We start from the raw sequence: 16,327 nt of genomic DNA on the forward strand, positions 1-16,327 counted from the left end.
GTGCATGAAAAAGCATTTACATTTCCTTATCAAAACTTTTCTCAGTAGCTTTGCAGTTTTTAAATAGTAACTGTTCCTGATTTTTGCAAGACCTCTCTGTTGGTTTCTGCATTTCTGCATAGTAACGTGCATACATCACACACACTATGTACTAGTTAAAGTATGTAAAGTTAAAGTACATTTAACAGAATTTTATGCTTTGAAAAAGGAGACATCTGAATATGTTAGATATGTTTTGAAAAGCTATCTTGGCTATTTTTTCTGAGAGAACTTTCAAAGATTCATCTACAGTAAATACAAGTTCTCAGTCTTTTTTGACAGGGGGATTCCTGTGTCAAGAAATAATTTCCAATAAAGACCCTATGATATACAGTAATACACTCTAATCCATCCATCCATTTGCTAACTGCTTCATCCAATTCAAGGTCCCAGGGGAGCCAGAGCCTATCCTGGCACACAACGGGTGCAGGGCAGGGTTCACCCTGGACAGGATGCAGAGTCTATTACAGGGCACACACACCAGGGCCAATTTCACAGAAGCCAATTAACCGACCAGTTTTCTTTGGACTGTGGGAGGAAACAGGAGCACCCAGCAGAAAGTCAGTTAGGAGTAGAACATACAAACTCCACACTGAAAGCACCCCAGATACAGAAATGAACCAGGGCCCCAGTGCTGCAAGGCAATAATGCTAACCACTGCATCACCGTTGACTCCCAACCCACAGATATATGCAATCAAATTGAAATATGTAATTCTTGATAATGCTCCTACTTAAAACATTAGGAGCAGAACTGCATTTGAGCAGGTCTTCTGTTAAGTGTGGAAAAGGTAATCCACTCTATGAGAGCATTTTATCCATTGCTGGGTGGGAAGAATAGTAGTTTCACCTTGTTTCTGGGGATCTCAGAGTAGTCACTGTGGACCTCCAGGAGTCCACGGATCTGACTGAAAATGTCAGTAATACGTATTTATGGGGATGCTTTATGAAAAATAAATCAACAATTGTGTTTATTTACTTGAAGACATTTTACCCTCTCTGTTCGTATTTTTCTATTTTTCTACATTTTTCCTTTGTTTCCATGGGTTTTGTGGTCCATTTATTTTTCTATTACCACACAATACTGCCCGTGCTGCATTACTGCTTAATACAGTAAGTCGCAACTATTCATCAGATGTTGTGTTACTAAAATGTATAAACCGCTTTTGGATCTAGTTCACTGTCTTTTTGCATAATTTAACCTTCACATTAATTTAGCTTTAAACAGGATGTTCGATGTGGGCGTGTTACAAACAATTCAGCTATCCAGGCTATTTCCTAAATATTTTGCAGCTGGTTTACGGGGTTTTGGTGGCGAAGAACTGTTTTCTTATACTGCCTACAGTGAGCAGCAATTGATTGAAGTTGAGAAAAGGGGTGGGATTTGCCAAGAAAGAGAGGAATCGCAAAAGCAGTTCAGACAGACGGAGCAAACTCAGTAACTCACTAGTAGTAGTTAGAGATAAATCATTGAGTTAACCTTTGGTAGTAGGACGTGATAAAAAAGGAATGTGACGAGTGATCTTAAATTTAGGAGAATTTACACAGAAGAGAACAGCTGCGCGCTAAAGTCAGAGAGGTCTGTCAGTCCTAAAAAAAGTCTTGCACGGAACGTATAAGGAATTCTTGTGAGCTTCTTTTAAATGTTGTACCACAATGAAAAATTCCTTTGAAGATTATGTCAAAACCTTTTCGTATCTCACTGGAATATAGATGGACACAGAAAGTGTGTCCGGCGATTCTCTTACGGTACACCGAACAACTCACTGGATGCGCACAATTTGTCTCCATCTGCATTTGGGTGAATTAGAATATTCCATGAGACAGTAACACTTAGTTCATCTTGGAGCTGCAGAGAACTATTTCTTCTACATTTCAACACTAGCAGGTGATTAGACCAATTAACGACCTCTGGGATTCTAAGCCTTTCTCAACCCAGATTAACCCCGGGTGCCAGCTGCCTGCTAGAGAAAACGCAGTGAAAACGCTCGTTGACCGACTGAAACATGGTCATATGAGAGACGCAGGTAGGGAAAAATAAGATTTCGTTATTGTCAGGTCAGCATAACAATTTGCGTGTGTTCGAGATTTGCCACTTGCATACAAGTAACCTCTGAATCGTGCTCTACAGCACTACTTATCACGTTCGCATATAAACAGTTGGGGTATTATATATATCAAATGGATACGTGTCGGTAAATAGATATTATAAACCTTTATTTCACTGGATGCATTCGAAGGGACTGTACTGAAAATGCCTGAATTAGGGGTGAGAAGTGATAGATTACTCTAAATCGGAGCAAGGTATTTTTACATTATTCTTTTTTATCCGGTTGATGATTCTTTTGAAGTTTCACGTTCTCTTGAGTGGATTCGGGAGAAAGTAATTTAGTTATTTAACATGACATTTAACGTGTTTACGTTTTCTTTAAATGTTGCACCAACCTGCAACTTTGTTTTGTTGCTTTCCAAAAGCGGTGGTGATGATTAATCGCTTCAGATTAGTTTTCTTAAACACTTGTTTGTGGAATACGGGCTGCCATCGGAATTAATACTATCCAATGTATGTTATGAGCGGGAGAAAGTTTTAATCAGTTAAAACCAAATATTTAACAACATTAAAAAAAACTCCTTTTTGGAGGTGCATTTTCTGTATGTGCCTGATAGGAAACCTTTTGCAAAATCAGGTATCTTGTGTGAATTATTATATAAGGTTGCATTGAAACCTACTCTTTTATCATTGAAAAATTCTAAGCCCAGGGGTTAAGGTTATGAATGTTCTTTTAAAAGAAGTAAAAGCAGAAGGATTGTATTTAAAAAACACACTACAATCACTTTTTGGGGTGGTGTTGTACATTAGAGTGTTGTTGAAAGTAAGTGTTTTATTTTTGTTTCTACTACTGAGTTGACTAGAATAAAAACAAAACAGAAATCTTTGTTGATTATATTGATTGAAGATAAAAGATAGACCTACTGCCCCATATCATTACAATAAACAGTTACTTGCTGAGGCCTTAGTAAAGGGAGGTCTGGCTAAGAGGAAGTGTCAGTGTCACATCCACCAGTGCTTCCACTAGCAACAAGAAGCTATTTTCAGGCATTCCTATCCAAGTGCTTCTTCAATTATTTATTTACCCCCACAGTGCTTTAAAATCTATGCAATCTTATGTGATGATTTAAAACATTTTAAATGTTCTATGAAACAGTAAACTATGCCATTAACTGTTATCTTGTATAACTTGGTCTAAACAGTGTCAAGTCTGTGCCTTGATAAATGTTTCTCCTGTTGGTACATTATTCTGTTGGTTTTAATTTGTTTTATATAAAAAAAAAACAATCTACTATCAGAAAATAACAACTAAAAGGAAAAACTGGTGGTATACTTTATGCTTCTTGCTTGTTTACTTTTGTTACAGTTGCTTAACTAATTTCTAATGAATCTCATTGACTGGTTATCCTGGTTTTTTTTTAGTTTGAAGCTGAATAGTCCTATAATAGTGAAAGTGTTGTACACGATAATTTACTATTCAGCTTCAGTTTTCAGAATAGGTGACTCACCATTTAATTTGTTGTTAATATCAAATCCTTAAATGCCTGAGTTTGAAATATCCAATGTATTGCAATTTGTGGTTGAAATATCCATATTTATCTCCTACCAGTTTACAAAATGCAGGTATTAATTCAAATTTGAAAATAGGACAAATACTTGATTCTTGTTTCCACAATGTGAGCTGTGTGTAACAACTTTGAAACTGCTAATATTTCTGCTCCAGTTATCACTAGACCAGTACATGCACTAAAAACTGTAACCTGAATAAAATATTTAGACTATACATGATGAGGGAGAATTGTGAGACAGACTTGGAAGTGAGTCGTGGAAAAAAACTTGATCCTAAGGGTAGTTCCTTTTTCATTTTCACAAGCTTAGGAAGTTTTGAAATTTGAGTTCAGTTTCTTTTGGTGTAGCCTTGCAATTTTTAAATATTTGAAATATTAAATATTTAATTTCTTTTGGAAGTATTCAGAAGTTGTTTAAGACTCACTGGGGATTTTGGAATTCAGGTTCACAGCGCAGACAAAAGCACAGAGGAAGGAATTTGCAGAGACTTGTACCTGCTGCCCAGGATTGATGGTAGATGTACGAGGGCCACATCTCTGAGTAATTGGTCTTTCTTGATCTCAGGTGTGGACACTAGCAGGTTGGACTTGCACCGACAGTTCACACCAAAACCACTTTGTTTCTAGGTCCAGGAATGTGGCCATTTAGAATAATGCTCCTAACACCTGTGAGAGACTCAAAGAGAGGGGCATGAGCTCTGTGTACCTGCCTACAAGTATAGTGTATCCAGACAACTGGGTTGTGCTCACAGCCAAGTTTGACCATCTTCTCTGACCAGCTTTGACTTCCTCTGCTGGCTAGTTGACTTCTGTAAACCTGAAGGACAGAAGGCTCCTGTTTTGAGACTCTCCAGGAGTACAGTTTCACCACAGAGCACAGGGCTGGGTGCAAGCCGTGTTGAATCAGCCCTGCCCTGAAGAGTAGTGCAGTCAATGTGACCGAGAGATTGCCACCAAGAGGCCGTGAAGACCATTGCAGTTCCAACCATTGCTATGCCAGTCATAGCCCTGGACGGTAGGGTAGTCCTCCGCTATGCTGGTGCATCTCCAAGCTGAGAACCCTGCTAATGGCTAGGGAGCTTGTAGCTGGTGTTCTGCTCCTGTGCAATTAAAAGGACTGGTGGCACTCAATGACTCGCTAAACATTAATTTTTGGCACACAGCTGTGCACCTCTGGTGACTCAGTGCTTGGCTATCTATGTGGCTTGAACCAGCAAAGGACACTGTGAGGACTTGCAGCAGTGTTTCTTTTTCTGAGCATGTAACAGAGGTCACATCTGTGGCATGCAGGTTAAGGAGAAAAGACATTGAAACCATTTCATTTGGGTCATGACTATGACATTGGGCAAGTGTGTCTGTGTTTACTGCCCCATCCACGAAAAAATGCAGGCCTACAGTAGGTCACTGCCCATCACCAACTATACTTTTGTGGTGCAGCAGTCACCAGTTTTGATTGCTGTGTAGGGAATCAATACTTTATAGGATACAGGCACCCCAGGACTGGGTGATTTATGTGGGAGATACTGCAGAAGTAAAAAAAATCTTGTGGGAGCTTTTTGAAAGCAATTAAGGATGTCAGTACACTGCCTACTGTCTCCCCCAGAGTAGTAACCCAATGGTCTTGATTACATTACTCACCTAAGGAGGGTTTTAAATAGAGGTACTGTTGCCAGGCTTGGGCAGCCTGTGCCATTCCTATCAGGGGTACACATTCTCTCAGTAACCTGCCAATTGGTGCTGTTGTTCATTTTTTTTATTTTCTCTGTTCGATATAGTGTGTAACTGCACTTAAAGTATCACATGGTCTGTCCTCAGTATTAACTTAACAAGTGACCAGTTACAACATTACCGTGTAAGTCACTAATCTACATCATTCGTATAAAGAATATCTCCACTGGGTTTCTAAAAAATGTAATGATAAAGCCTTTAAAACTTAGATTTAAACTTTAGATTTAGAAATAAATAAAAACATTTTAAAACATATATATGCAATAATTATCAGATGATATTATGGGTGTCTTCATAGAAATGTAGCATATATTGACTGTTTTATCCATTGTTCTCTCAGCTTTGTTGCACATGATTAACTAGAGAAGAAAAAATAGAGACTGTTGCAAGTCTGAGATGGGTTATCTATTGTAGATTTTTGTACTGACATGGAATACATTAAATAATTCTAATGATGATTTTTTTTCCTTATATAATCCATCACAGAAAAAGAGTTTCTGTAACCTTGTTTTTTTTGCAGCCAGCCTAAACCAAGCATATAACAAATACAGCTCCTTTTTTTTAAAGGTGGAAATGTTTCTCCAGTGTCTCTGCAAGATAAAATTAAATTACTTCTCCCAGCTCTGTTCATTAGGTGAAGGCAGCATCTTCCTCTGCTGCGTCTTCAGAGAAGGAGTTTCACTCCTCAAAACACACCTGTGTAGAATGGCTGAGATGCAAAGAACCATCTTTTATATTCTAATGATAATTCTTAGAAATTAAATAGGAGAGTAAGAATAAGTTAAATACTGTATTTATTTTGATAAAAATCTAAAAACTCTCAATAGCAAATGTAGCAGGCATACTGTATGTTTTACAGTGTGACATTTTATTGCACTTTCTCATCAGAATATTTTCCCCCTACTAACTGTCACTGCTCCATGTAACCTGGGCACTCTGCCACACAGGTAGGCATACAGTATATTAACATCTGTTTTTATCCATCATTCCTAATCATCTCTCAAAGCCTATTTACTGCATCCTGAACACCTTTTTCTTCATACTTTCATCAGTGTCACCCACCTTTCCTTTCTTGAGTTTTAGTGTACTGCTGGTTCTAGCCTATATGTATATACAGTATGTAAGGGTACGTACAGTAGTTTATTTAGCTCTTGCAATTGAGTTATTTGATATTATTTAATAGTTAATTAATTAAAAATATATACTTTTAGTTCACATCAGAGAAGCTTGACACTGCATACTATTTACAGTATCGGTGTGTTGTAATGTGGGGTATAGTCTGAGACTTGGATGGAGTCATCTAAGTGCTCATCAGATGCATTCAGAACACCCTCTTGAGATTTGAAAGCAGATTCACACAATTATGTTGAGCCAAACAGGAAAGCTACATTCATGTTGTTGTACCTCCTCTGCATCCACAAGACTTTGCAGCAGATTGATGTTTCAGTGTGCTGCAAGAAATCGCCATAATTCTTGCAGAAATAACTTGATGCTTTGGTGTTATTTGGCTTATGCACAGCTTGAACGATTCTAATGACAGTTGTCATTACATGATCAAACCCTGTGACTTCGGCCTGCTTGTGAATAATACAATGATAGCTCAAGAAATGAGAGAAGCTTTTAGATATCAATACCTTTGGTTGATAATTGCAGAGGCACTAACGTCAGAAATCCCTCTTTGATGGTGAAGTCAAACAAACACTGCCAAGTGAGCAATATCACTGGAGTCCACTGATTTCAACCGAAATTGAGAAACATTGGCAAGTACCTGTATGGTGCTCCACCTGCTTCTTTGTAATAACCGATAGAGCAGGAACTGTTTCAGTTGTGGTGCTTCCTCCCATATAAAAAATCCCCATAACTGCATGTCTGAAAAAGAAGCCGTGATTTTGGGACTGTTTTTTGTAATAAAGATTTAGCCATCTCAGTCACTTTTTTCCCTGAGCAATTTCACTGTAAATGGCTTCTTGTTCTTTATTTAATAATGAGTCACTTCAAATAATTCTTTGGTTGCCACATGGTTATTCTTGTTGGTTTATGTTGTTGTCTTTGCAATCCAGTGTTTAGTTTTTTTTTCCTTTTTTTCCTTTTTAGCTTTCAGTGGGGGAAAATCCCATTAGAAGTTCTTATGGATTGTAATGAAGTGTCTCTCCACATTGCATCTTTTCCCCACGGCAATGCTCACACTGCAGATTAAACACGCACTCCTGTTATTTGTAAACAAAAAAAAACATCCTGTTATTTGAGAATAAAAAGAAACTGTTTACGGATGGAAATAGTGAGTCTTTTTCTTTTTCTTTGATGGACCTGCCTCACTGTTCATGATGGCTTAAATTGGTGAAAAAATATCAATTTTAACAGATTAGCTTGTTTATCATTTTGAACTTCTTACAATATACTGTAGCTAAAATTTGACCTTGTTTAATATCTGCTGAAATGTAATTAGCAGATATTTAGTTTAGCTATTTATCAAACACTTTGGGATAATCAGGGGTGGAATAATGTCGAACGAACGGAAGAACGCTCTTTGAAAAATGTCCGGGAGTTTTCAGGGCAACATTTAATATGAGTGAGATTGTGGGGGAAATATTGTATTACCAATCAGAATCACCATCTTGTCTCCACAGACCACCTTCTTACAGTATACTATAAAACCACAACAGAGCTAGAGTAGCTGCTTAAATTATACTGTAACTGAAAACAGCTTGCAAAGTGTAGCTTTGCCTGCATTGTGAAATCTACCTTCCTCGTAGTAAAGTCTATCACATAACCCTTGATCATTTTTAAGTTAGAAAAGCTTAATTCTCCTGAAGACACTGTGACTGGTATTGTTGCACATTTCTGTCTACTATTGCTGTGTTTGAGAAGGAATTGTTTAGTTTTTGACAGATTTTATGAATGGAGTAGCTTGATGTGCACTCTTGGTTCATTCTGGGATGCATTCAAATCATTCTGCTTCAAAACATTTTTTGGATGAATCTACTCATCTCATTTTTCTTTGAATGCAAGTTCAATTTCAGGTGATATTTCTGTTACTGGTTTGTGCAGAGGAAAAACCAGTGTCCCCATATTTCTGGAGAGAGCATGTTTGCCCATTCCTTATATTCTAATGTAACAGCAACTTTGCCATTCTGCATATTCTGCACAGTGTGACTGTGAAGTATTAAAATATTAATTTCTCAAATACTTTCTTACTATAGTGGAATTAAATAACATAATTTGCAAAGAGAGTGCAATATCTACTGTAGTATTGAAGTGTCAAGCACCAAAGTACAGGAAATAGGGCAGTTACCCTGATTCAACACCCCTTGAACACCACTTCATATGGAAACCACTGAGGTTGCTACTGTATATCTAAGTTTATGTTGACACAGTACTTTCATTTTCTAGAGAAAGTGGGGAATCTGTAAAAGAATGGTGAGATATGTACTGTAATTCAAAGTGTATAATTGAATTGGAAATTGAAGGTTAGGGATAAGTTGTACAATACCCTACAAGGCAGATATGGTGGTGCAAGGGTTAGCATTGTTGTCTCACAGCACTGGAGCCCTGGGCTCAGTTCCAGTCCTGGGGTGCAATCTGTGGTTATACATACAGACTTTGTATGTTCTCCCCGTGATTGTGTGGGTACAAAGATGTAATGTTGGATTAATTAGCTTCTGGGAAAATTGGTCACGGAGTAAGTGTACGTGTTTGTGCCCTGAGATGCACTGGTGTCCTGTCTAGGGTGCTAGATAACCCATCTCGGACTTGAATAAAGTGGTCAGAAAGTGTATGTATGTATGGGATATTTTTCTAATATCTTATCTGGAATATTGTGTACAGTTGCGGTTACCAAGATACAAAAAAATCTTGCTGCTCTGGAATAGGTCTACAGTAGATACAGTACATTCTTGTGCTCAAAGGAATATCCTGCACTGATAGGCTAACAAAACTGAATCTCTTTATTTTTGGACAAACAGTTCTCAAAATCATAGTTAAGGGACTGTACCCACGGTAATGCATACTACTACTGAATGTTTTCCATGTATTACCTCTTTTTAAACCCTAGAGAAACAGAACAACTTCAAAGGCCTCTTTATTGCTCTGGAGGTTTCCATTGTACCACCAAAGAGCAGAATGTTATTTTAGATTTTCTATGCTGAATTTTGTTTAAAGGATAAAAGCCTCTTATTTTCTAGGATTCAGCTATTTCTGACACATGTGACTTTGCCTTGTGTAATGCTATTTTTTAAGTGAGACACATTACCCAATCTGTAACTTTTTCTGTGGAATATTGAGTTTTTTTGTTTCTGTTACATCAGGGTTATAAATAAATCTGGAGGGCACTGTATCTCTGGTATACCTTGTACATGGAAAAACCTCTAAAGCAGTTCAGCAGCGAAGATCACTGCCATATAGCTTTCCAGTTTGTGACAACTTTCAGCAGAGATGGAGCATAGAAAATAGGTGGGAAAAAACTGAGTCACAGAAAAGAATGAGTCAGAGAAGAGCTGAATTGAAAAAAAATAATTTACTTGTTGACATACTCATTCTTGGGGATGAGCTTAGAAAAATCAGGTTGAAATGATTAGAACCGGAACAACCAGATCTAAGCTTGTCAAAGACAAAATGAAGGTGTTATGTGGTAGTCCCTCAATAAATCTCCTATTCAGTTTTCCCTTTCTGTTGTTTTTGGGAGATATTGCCTGGAAGAAATACTGGAATATGTGACTTTACAAATACAACATTGTACGATGCTGTATTTTGTATGCTAACATTTTATAAAACAAAAGCAAATGTGTTTACTCAGTGTTAAAGTTTGTACTCCACCCCTTCCACCTATCCCAGTGCTAAACATCCAGTGGATAAGATTACTGGAATTACCTGTACCTGCTGGTGAGGGGGGCTGGAACAAGATGAGGATTGAAAATAAGGGCCTTTGAAAAGGAGGAAGACGTGGCAGCTGTAATATGAGTGTCATCTTTAGATTGAGAAAGTGAGATGAGAGGCCAGGTGGGGAGCACAGAGCAGGAGCCAGGCAGACGAGCTTCTAGAGTAAGGATTGCCACTGGGCCTGAAGCTGGGGGCCATCAGGAAGTGTGTGTGGGGGTGGGGCCACCAGGTGGTGTGATGCTATGAGTAGGAACAGAGAGCAAAATAAAACGGTGAGTTAAAAGAGACATTATGGGGCCAATACTGTGCTATTGTCAGTACCAGCAAGGGAAACCTCAACCTGACATGCTTTAGTGAGTGGGCGTGTGTGAGTTTTGGGAATGTCCCCCATTACCATTCCTTTTGTTTAAAACTTAATTACCCATATGTGAAGGAATGGGTCCCTCTCTTTTCCTAGCATCATGTTTTATTTCTGGAACTGTCTTCTGTATGTTATGCTGTGGATTGTGTACCTGCTTTTGGTTCATGTCCTGTGACTCTTGCATTGCAAGAGTAGATCTGATTCACCTGCTTACAGGTAATGAAATGCACATCTCAGTGTTCAGAAAACATTATGTACAGTTTGTGATGGTATGGATGACATGTTTCATAATAAATTATCCCTGTGCATTCCAGTCCATTCACAATTTATGGCTTCATAAATTGTATTAAAATTTTGGGTGTGTTTGGTTTTAATTTGCTTAATCTTACCTGGAGTGACATTTAGATTTCTACAGACCTTGGCGGTATGAATAAAAATTACGATTCAGCGTCATGTTGGAATGTGTTAGACTAGGAGTGTGAAAATGTGGGCTGTGAACAGAAATAAAACCTTTTTTTTAACATTGTATACAGTAAGTTGGTGGTAGAAGTTCACAGCAGTGTGAGGGAGATAGCAGGTGCTGTCCAAACAGTTGAGCTGTGGGAGGATACTGAAAGATGGTTGGAAACTTAACAGTTTTGATGTTGATGGACCGCAATGTTGCAGTGGTTAGTGCTGCTGCCTCACAATGCTTGGGGCCTTGGTTCAGTTCCACATCTGGTGTGCTACTGGATGTGTGTATATTCCTTTGGGGTCTCCAGTTAAAAAGTCCAAAGATATGTTGTAGGTGAATTGGCTTCTGGAACAATTAGCCCTGGTTTAAGTATGTTTGTGGCTGTGTATCTGTCCTGCAATAGACTGGTGTCCCATCATGGGTCTACCCTGCCTTGTGCCCATTGGTTCTAGCTCTCCTGCGTCCATGAAATTGAAGAAGTGTTTAGAAAAGGACAGACGGGAGATTCTTCCTGCTATTGCAGGGCAGGGATAAGAATGAATAGCCCCCAGAGGTGTGAGAACAAAGCAGTAACAGCCATCTTGTGGACACAAAGGAGCAAAGAAGTCAAAGAGGTTGGGAGGGGTTTAGAAGAGAGTGTGGTGAAAGACTGGGACAGAGTGGTTAAGAGGATGGGCAAAACCAAGCATTTTGAAATTAATGCTATATACAGTATGAGGCAGAGTGGTGGCTCTGTGGTTAAGGATCTGCGCCTGAGGCTGAAGGTTGCCAGTTCAAATCCCGCAGCCGGCAGAGGAATCCTACGCCGTTGGGCTCCTGAGAAAGGCCCTTAACCCCAGCTCCTCCAGGGGTGCTGTACAATGACTGACCCTGCACTCTGACCCCAAGCTTCTCTCCCTGTCTGTGTGTCTCATGGAGAGCAAGCTGGGGTATGCGAAACAGATGAATTCCTAATGCAAGAAATTGTATATGGCTAATAAAATAATCTTATATGGAGCCTTCCTAGAGGTCAGAGAAATGGCATGAGAGAAATGAGGTAAAGAAGAGAGAGGCAGAATTCTGAAGGAGCTGGGGTGGGTGAATAGTGCTAGACAGGATGACATCCAGGATTTGCTGAAGTCCAAGTTGTAACGACAATTAAGTGAGGAAGGGTGTGTGTGTGTGACAATTACTGGCACACACATCACCACAGTCTCAGCCCTACCAGGGTGTCACCTTATTTATGCATTTTTTCTTTTAGTTTCAAGTGGTCTGTCCTTTGTATAATATGACGCATGGATGGTCACTGCAGGTTTGCTTTGTCTGCAGTGTTTCATGCTGGTTCAGATTTTAACTATTAAGAATGAGTTAATCATAATACAATAAGTTTAACAACTTTTCCTAGAACTTGTGGCTTTTCGGATTTAAAGAGACATATAAAACTGGAACTGCTGCCCTCCAGGATCAGCACTGGACACTCCTTACCTAAGGAGTATCACATTATTCTGTTATACCAACAGCAAATTTTTAATGCGCTTAAATTTGACTTATTATTTGCATCCCTGATGCATATATAATAAAGATATTAAGAATGAAACATCAAACAGATTTATTTTCTTTTTTACTTTAAATTTTAACATGAAATTCAGAGCCCGGTCACTTCTTGCTGACGTGTGGTATATGCCATTGATTTCTATCATTCCATGTCTAGCATGCTTTGATTTTCCTCAAGTCGGCTCCAATAAATAACCCTAGAGTGACTGAGAAAATGATCATTCCCTACAAACCCCACAGTAGCGCCAAGCCTTTCTCTTTTATTATCAAGAAGGCTGTGCTGAGTGAACATTTTCTTCTCCTTTTCAAAGCTCAGATTATAGGCTTACTTATCTTTGTGTCCTGCAAGCCAGTTGCTGTACCATGAGACAAGCAAAGGCACTTTCGTTTGCTTTATAGTGATTGGAGTTGGTTCTTGGGAATCAGATGTAAAGAACTGCAAATAGACTTAAATGGATTTCCTTTGCATTGTGCTGCTTCTAAGATAAGATTTGTTGCAGTGATTCCAGACTTCTGCCAAATTTTATGATTATAAGAGTTGAAAAAAGACATTGAGAGCACTAAGAGTTATCCTTGTCAAGTAGGTTTTCTTATTTTTTGTGATGTTTGTACTCCCTGCTACACTATACTGTAGGTCTCTTTCTCCCAATTTACTAAAGCTACGTTTTGGTCAGATTCAGTTCCTTCTTCCCTTCAGTGTAGGACATTTCCTTAGTCCCTGGAATGTATCTGGTTGCTCTTCTTTGGACTGATTCTAGGACAACAATAGATTATCTCTAATGTACTGACTTAAATTGTACATAATATTTTAAATGAAGAGTTACTAGTGTGTTATACAATTTTATTGTAATATTTGTTGATTTAAATTCTACACTTTTAACTGTACTTTCTGACATTTTGTTTACCCACCTTCAGATGATGTGTCAATATGAAGTCTTTTTCATGAGTAGCTTTTTCTATGTCTTTCCTGTTATGTATTTCTAGATTGTTTTTGGAACCTGCAGGTAAAACCTTTTACTTGTGTACATTAAATGTCATTTACCAGGTGGTTGTCCAGTCTTGAATATGATCTAAAACTTTTGGAATTTCAGATTCAAGATTGCTCCTTTTACAGTGTTTGCTAATCTGCCTAATTTGGCATAATCTACAAACATGACTAATTTACCTTCAGAACAGTTCATTAATGCAACAGCAGCCATGGTGAGCCAGTACACTCACTACACATAAGCTATCACTGGGGATGAAGCCCCATCAGCTACAGTATCAGTGATGAAGCCAGTTCATAGATGGGGGTTGTTAGGAGGCCATAATTGGTAAAGGCCAATGGGAAATTTGACCAGGACACCGGGGTTACACCCCTACTCTTTTCAAGAAATGCCCTGGGATTTTTAATGGCCACAGAGAGTCAGGACCCCAGTTTTACATCTCCTCTGAAGGATGGCGCCTTTTTACAGTATAGCGTCCTTGTTACTATACTGGGGCTTTAGGCCTACACAGACCGCAGAGAGAACGCCCCCTACTGCCCCTACTAACACCACTTCCAGCAGCAACCTTAGTTTTTCCCATGAGGTCTCCCATCCAGGTTCTGCCCAGGTTCATACCTGTTTAGCCTTAGTGGGATGTGAGTTGCAGGGTGATATGGCTTCTGGCTATTTATTGCTATTTATTAACTAATTCTTTATCAGAATGCTATTTTCCCTCAATACCTGCCTCCTGTAGTCTCAGAATTAATATTTTATGTTGAACTTTATCAAGAAACGTCTAAAAATTGAAATAGATCTTATGTTTTTTGCATATCCATTACTGCTGTGGCTTGTTCAAGGAACTCTTTAACAAATTGGCTTGGCAAGATCTACCTTTTTACGATATGCTTGCTGGCCTTTCTCTAGTATCTGATTTCCATACAGGTGATCCTCTAGTTTAGTTCTACATGTAGATAGCAAGTACAATCTAACGATAAAATTCAACACAGCTGGAAAACTGCATAATACAAAGCAAAGAAGCAGCTCTTAACTAAAGCGTTTGAAGTTCTTCCAAACCGCATACAAATGAATCTGTTATTGTTGTGCATATGCACATGCTAAATATTCTTCTTAAAAAGAAACATTGCATTTAAATGCCAAATTGGTTATGATTTGCTATTTCTGTTCTATTATGAAAAATGCTGATGTATCTGGAGTAAAAGTGAAAGTTTCAGTCTCAATAAAATCATATCTGCTTTAAAAAAATGCAGGAAAAACAAATGGTTGAATAGGTTGAAGAATTTTTTAAGGGAATGCGATTGAATTGTCAGAAGCTAAGGAGCATCATTAAAGACAACTGTTGACTTTTGTGATTAACTGTAATGAACTACTGATGAGTGAACTTCAGACTGTAGTCAATAGGCAGGAGACATTTCCTTAGACTGAAATCAATGCATGTATGAATAATACACAGCATGTTATATCTGATAGTGAATAACTGCCATTGTGATTAAATTGGGTTATGACTGCCTGGCTTTTCTAATAAATAAAATTTCTTATCTTCACATTTACCTGAATTGATTACCTAAATTGCCCGGAGAGCAGTTTTGGAAGTGTCAAAGGATAATATGGATAGGGAAAAAAAAATTCTGACAAATTGTACCACCATTTGCATTCCCCTCAATTTCCTTATTACTGTAATTGGTCTAGAGATATTCACCATTTGTCCCCATGGCAAGAATGAACTCACTCTGCACAATCTTACAATGCAGTTTATAATTTTTCCTAAATCATTCCAGATTGTATTTGATGCAACATTGAACTTTTTTATGTTATTTGTGCCCAGAATCCAAAAATAATGACAGTGGAATTAAGTAGGTGATTTGTTAGTTCTCATTTCCTTGACAAGACAGTCCTTGGAAGACATTGCATTTCTAGTTATTGAGGGCTAGCAATGTTCAAGGATCAGAGCCTTGTAAACCAACAAAATCTTCTGCATATGTGTAGTCTGCCTTGTGTATGTAAGTTTTTTTTTTAATTAAAAGTGACTTCTTATTTTATTCACATGTCAGCCACTGTGCTCTTGGCTGAGATATGGCTAATGGATGCTGTAATTGTTTTTTGCTTTGATTTCTTAAGATTGATAAAAGACGTTAACACAAACCTAATGAGACTGAACATTTGACAGTTCAAAAATTAAATTTAATGAAGTACTTAGTCTTGCATGTTTATAGAGCTGTTAAAAGCAGTTTAACTTTGAGCTTTGCGGAGCAATGAATGGACATGTTCTCTTGCTACTGCCTGGAAACATTGAGACTGAAAGAGTCTAATCACTTTTAAACCCAGATAGAGTAATTGAAACAGTGTGTTAGCTGGCAATATTTAATATTCCATCTGGTCTATAAACTGATTTTTCTTCCAAAGGCAAAGCATAGCAGAGACGGGTAGAGAAAGAGGGATTCTGGTTTTAAATAAATAGGAAAATCGGTATTGTCTAGAAGTGAAGTATGAAGCTGTCTGGTTCTCCATACAAGTAATTAAACTGAATTTTAAGGGTATATGGGGGTGACTTTTCCCCTTAAGTATTTTCATTTTAATTTGCACTTTTGAACAAGGTTTTTGCATGTGTTTTTTTTCTATTTGGAATGTGTTATTCCGACATCATCACACTGATGACGCCTGAGAGCCTGAGATGTGAGGCCGGTGAATGCCAACAGTTTTTTTCCGTAGGTATTTCTACTGTTAGTTCAAAATAAAT

The 16,327-nt window shown here is 38.2% G+C and overlaps 1 protein-coding gene across 2 annotated transcripts in view; it reads left to right on the top strand.

The window, feature by feature from the left end:
- Window positions 1–1,731: 1,731 nt before the first annotated feature.
- pdzd2 (PDZ domain containing 2) overlaps window positions 1,732–16,327 on the top strand; it is a 112,647-nt gene continuing 98,051 nt past the window's right edge. For both annotated transcript variants that reach the window (XM_088911796.1, XM_088911797.1), the window contains exon 1: window positions 1,732–2,065. The gene's annotated coding sequence lies outside the window, so the exon portion shown is untranslated. The remainder of the gene's footprint in view (window positions 2,066–16,327) is intronic.

This window comes from Atractosteus spatula, chromosome 3, assembly GCF_055471065.1.
Source record: "Atractosteus spatula isolate fAtrSpa1 chromosome 3, fAtrSpa1.hap1, whole genome shotgun sequence".
Lineage (NCBI taxonomy): Eukaryota > Metazoa > Chordata > Actinopteri > Semionotiformes > Lepisosteidae > Atractosteus > Atractosteus spatula.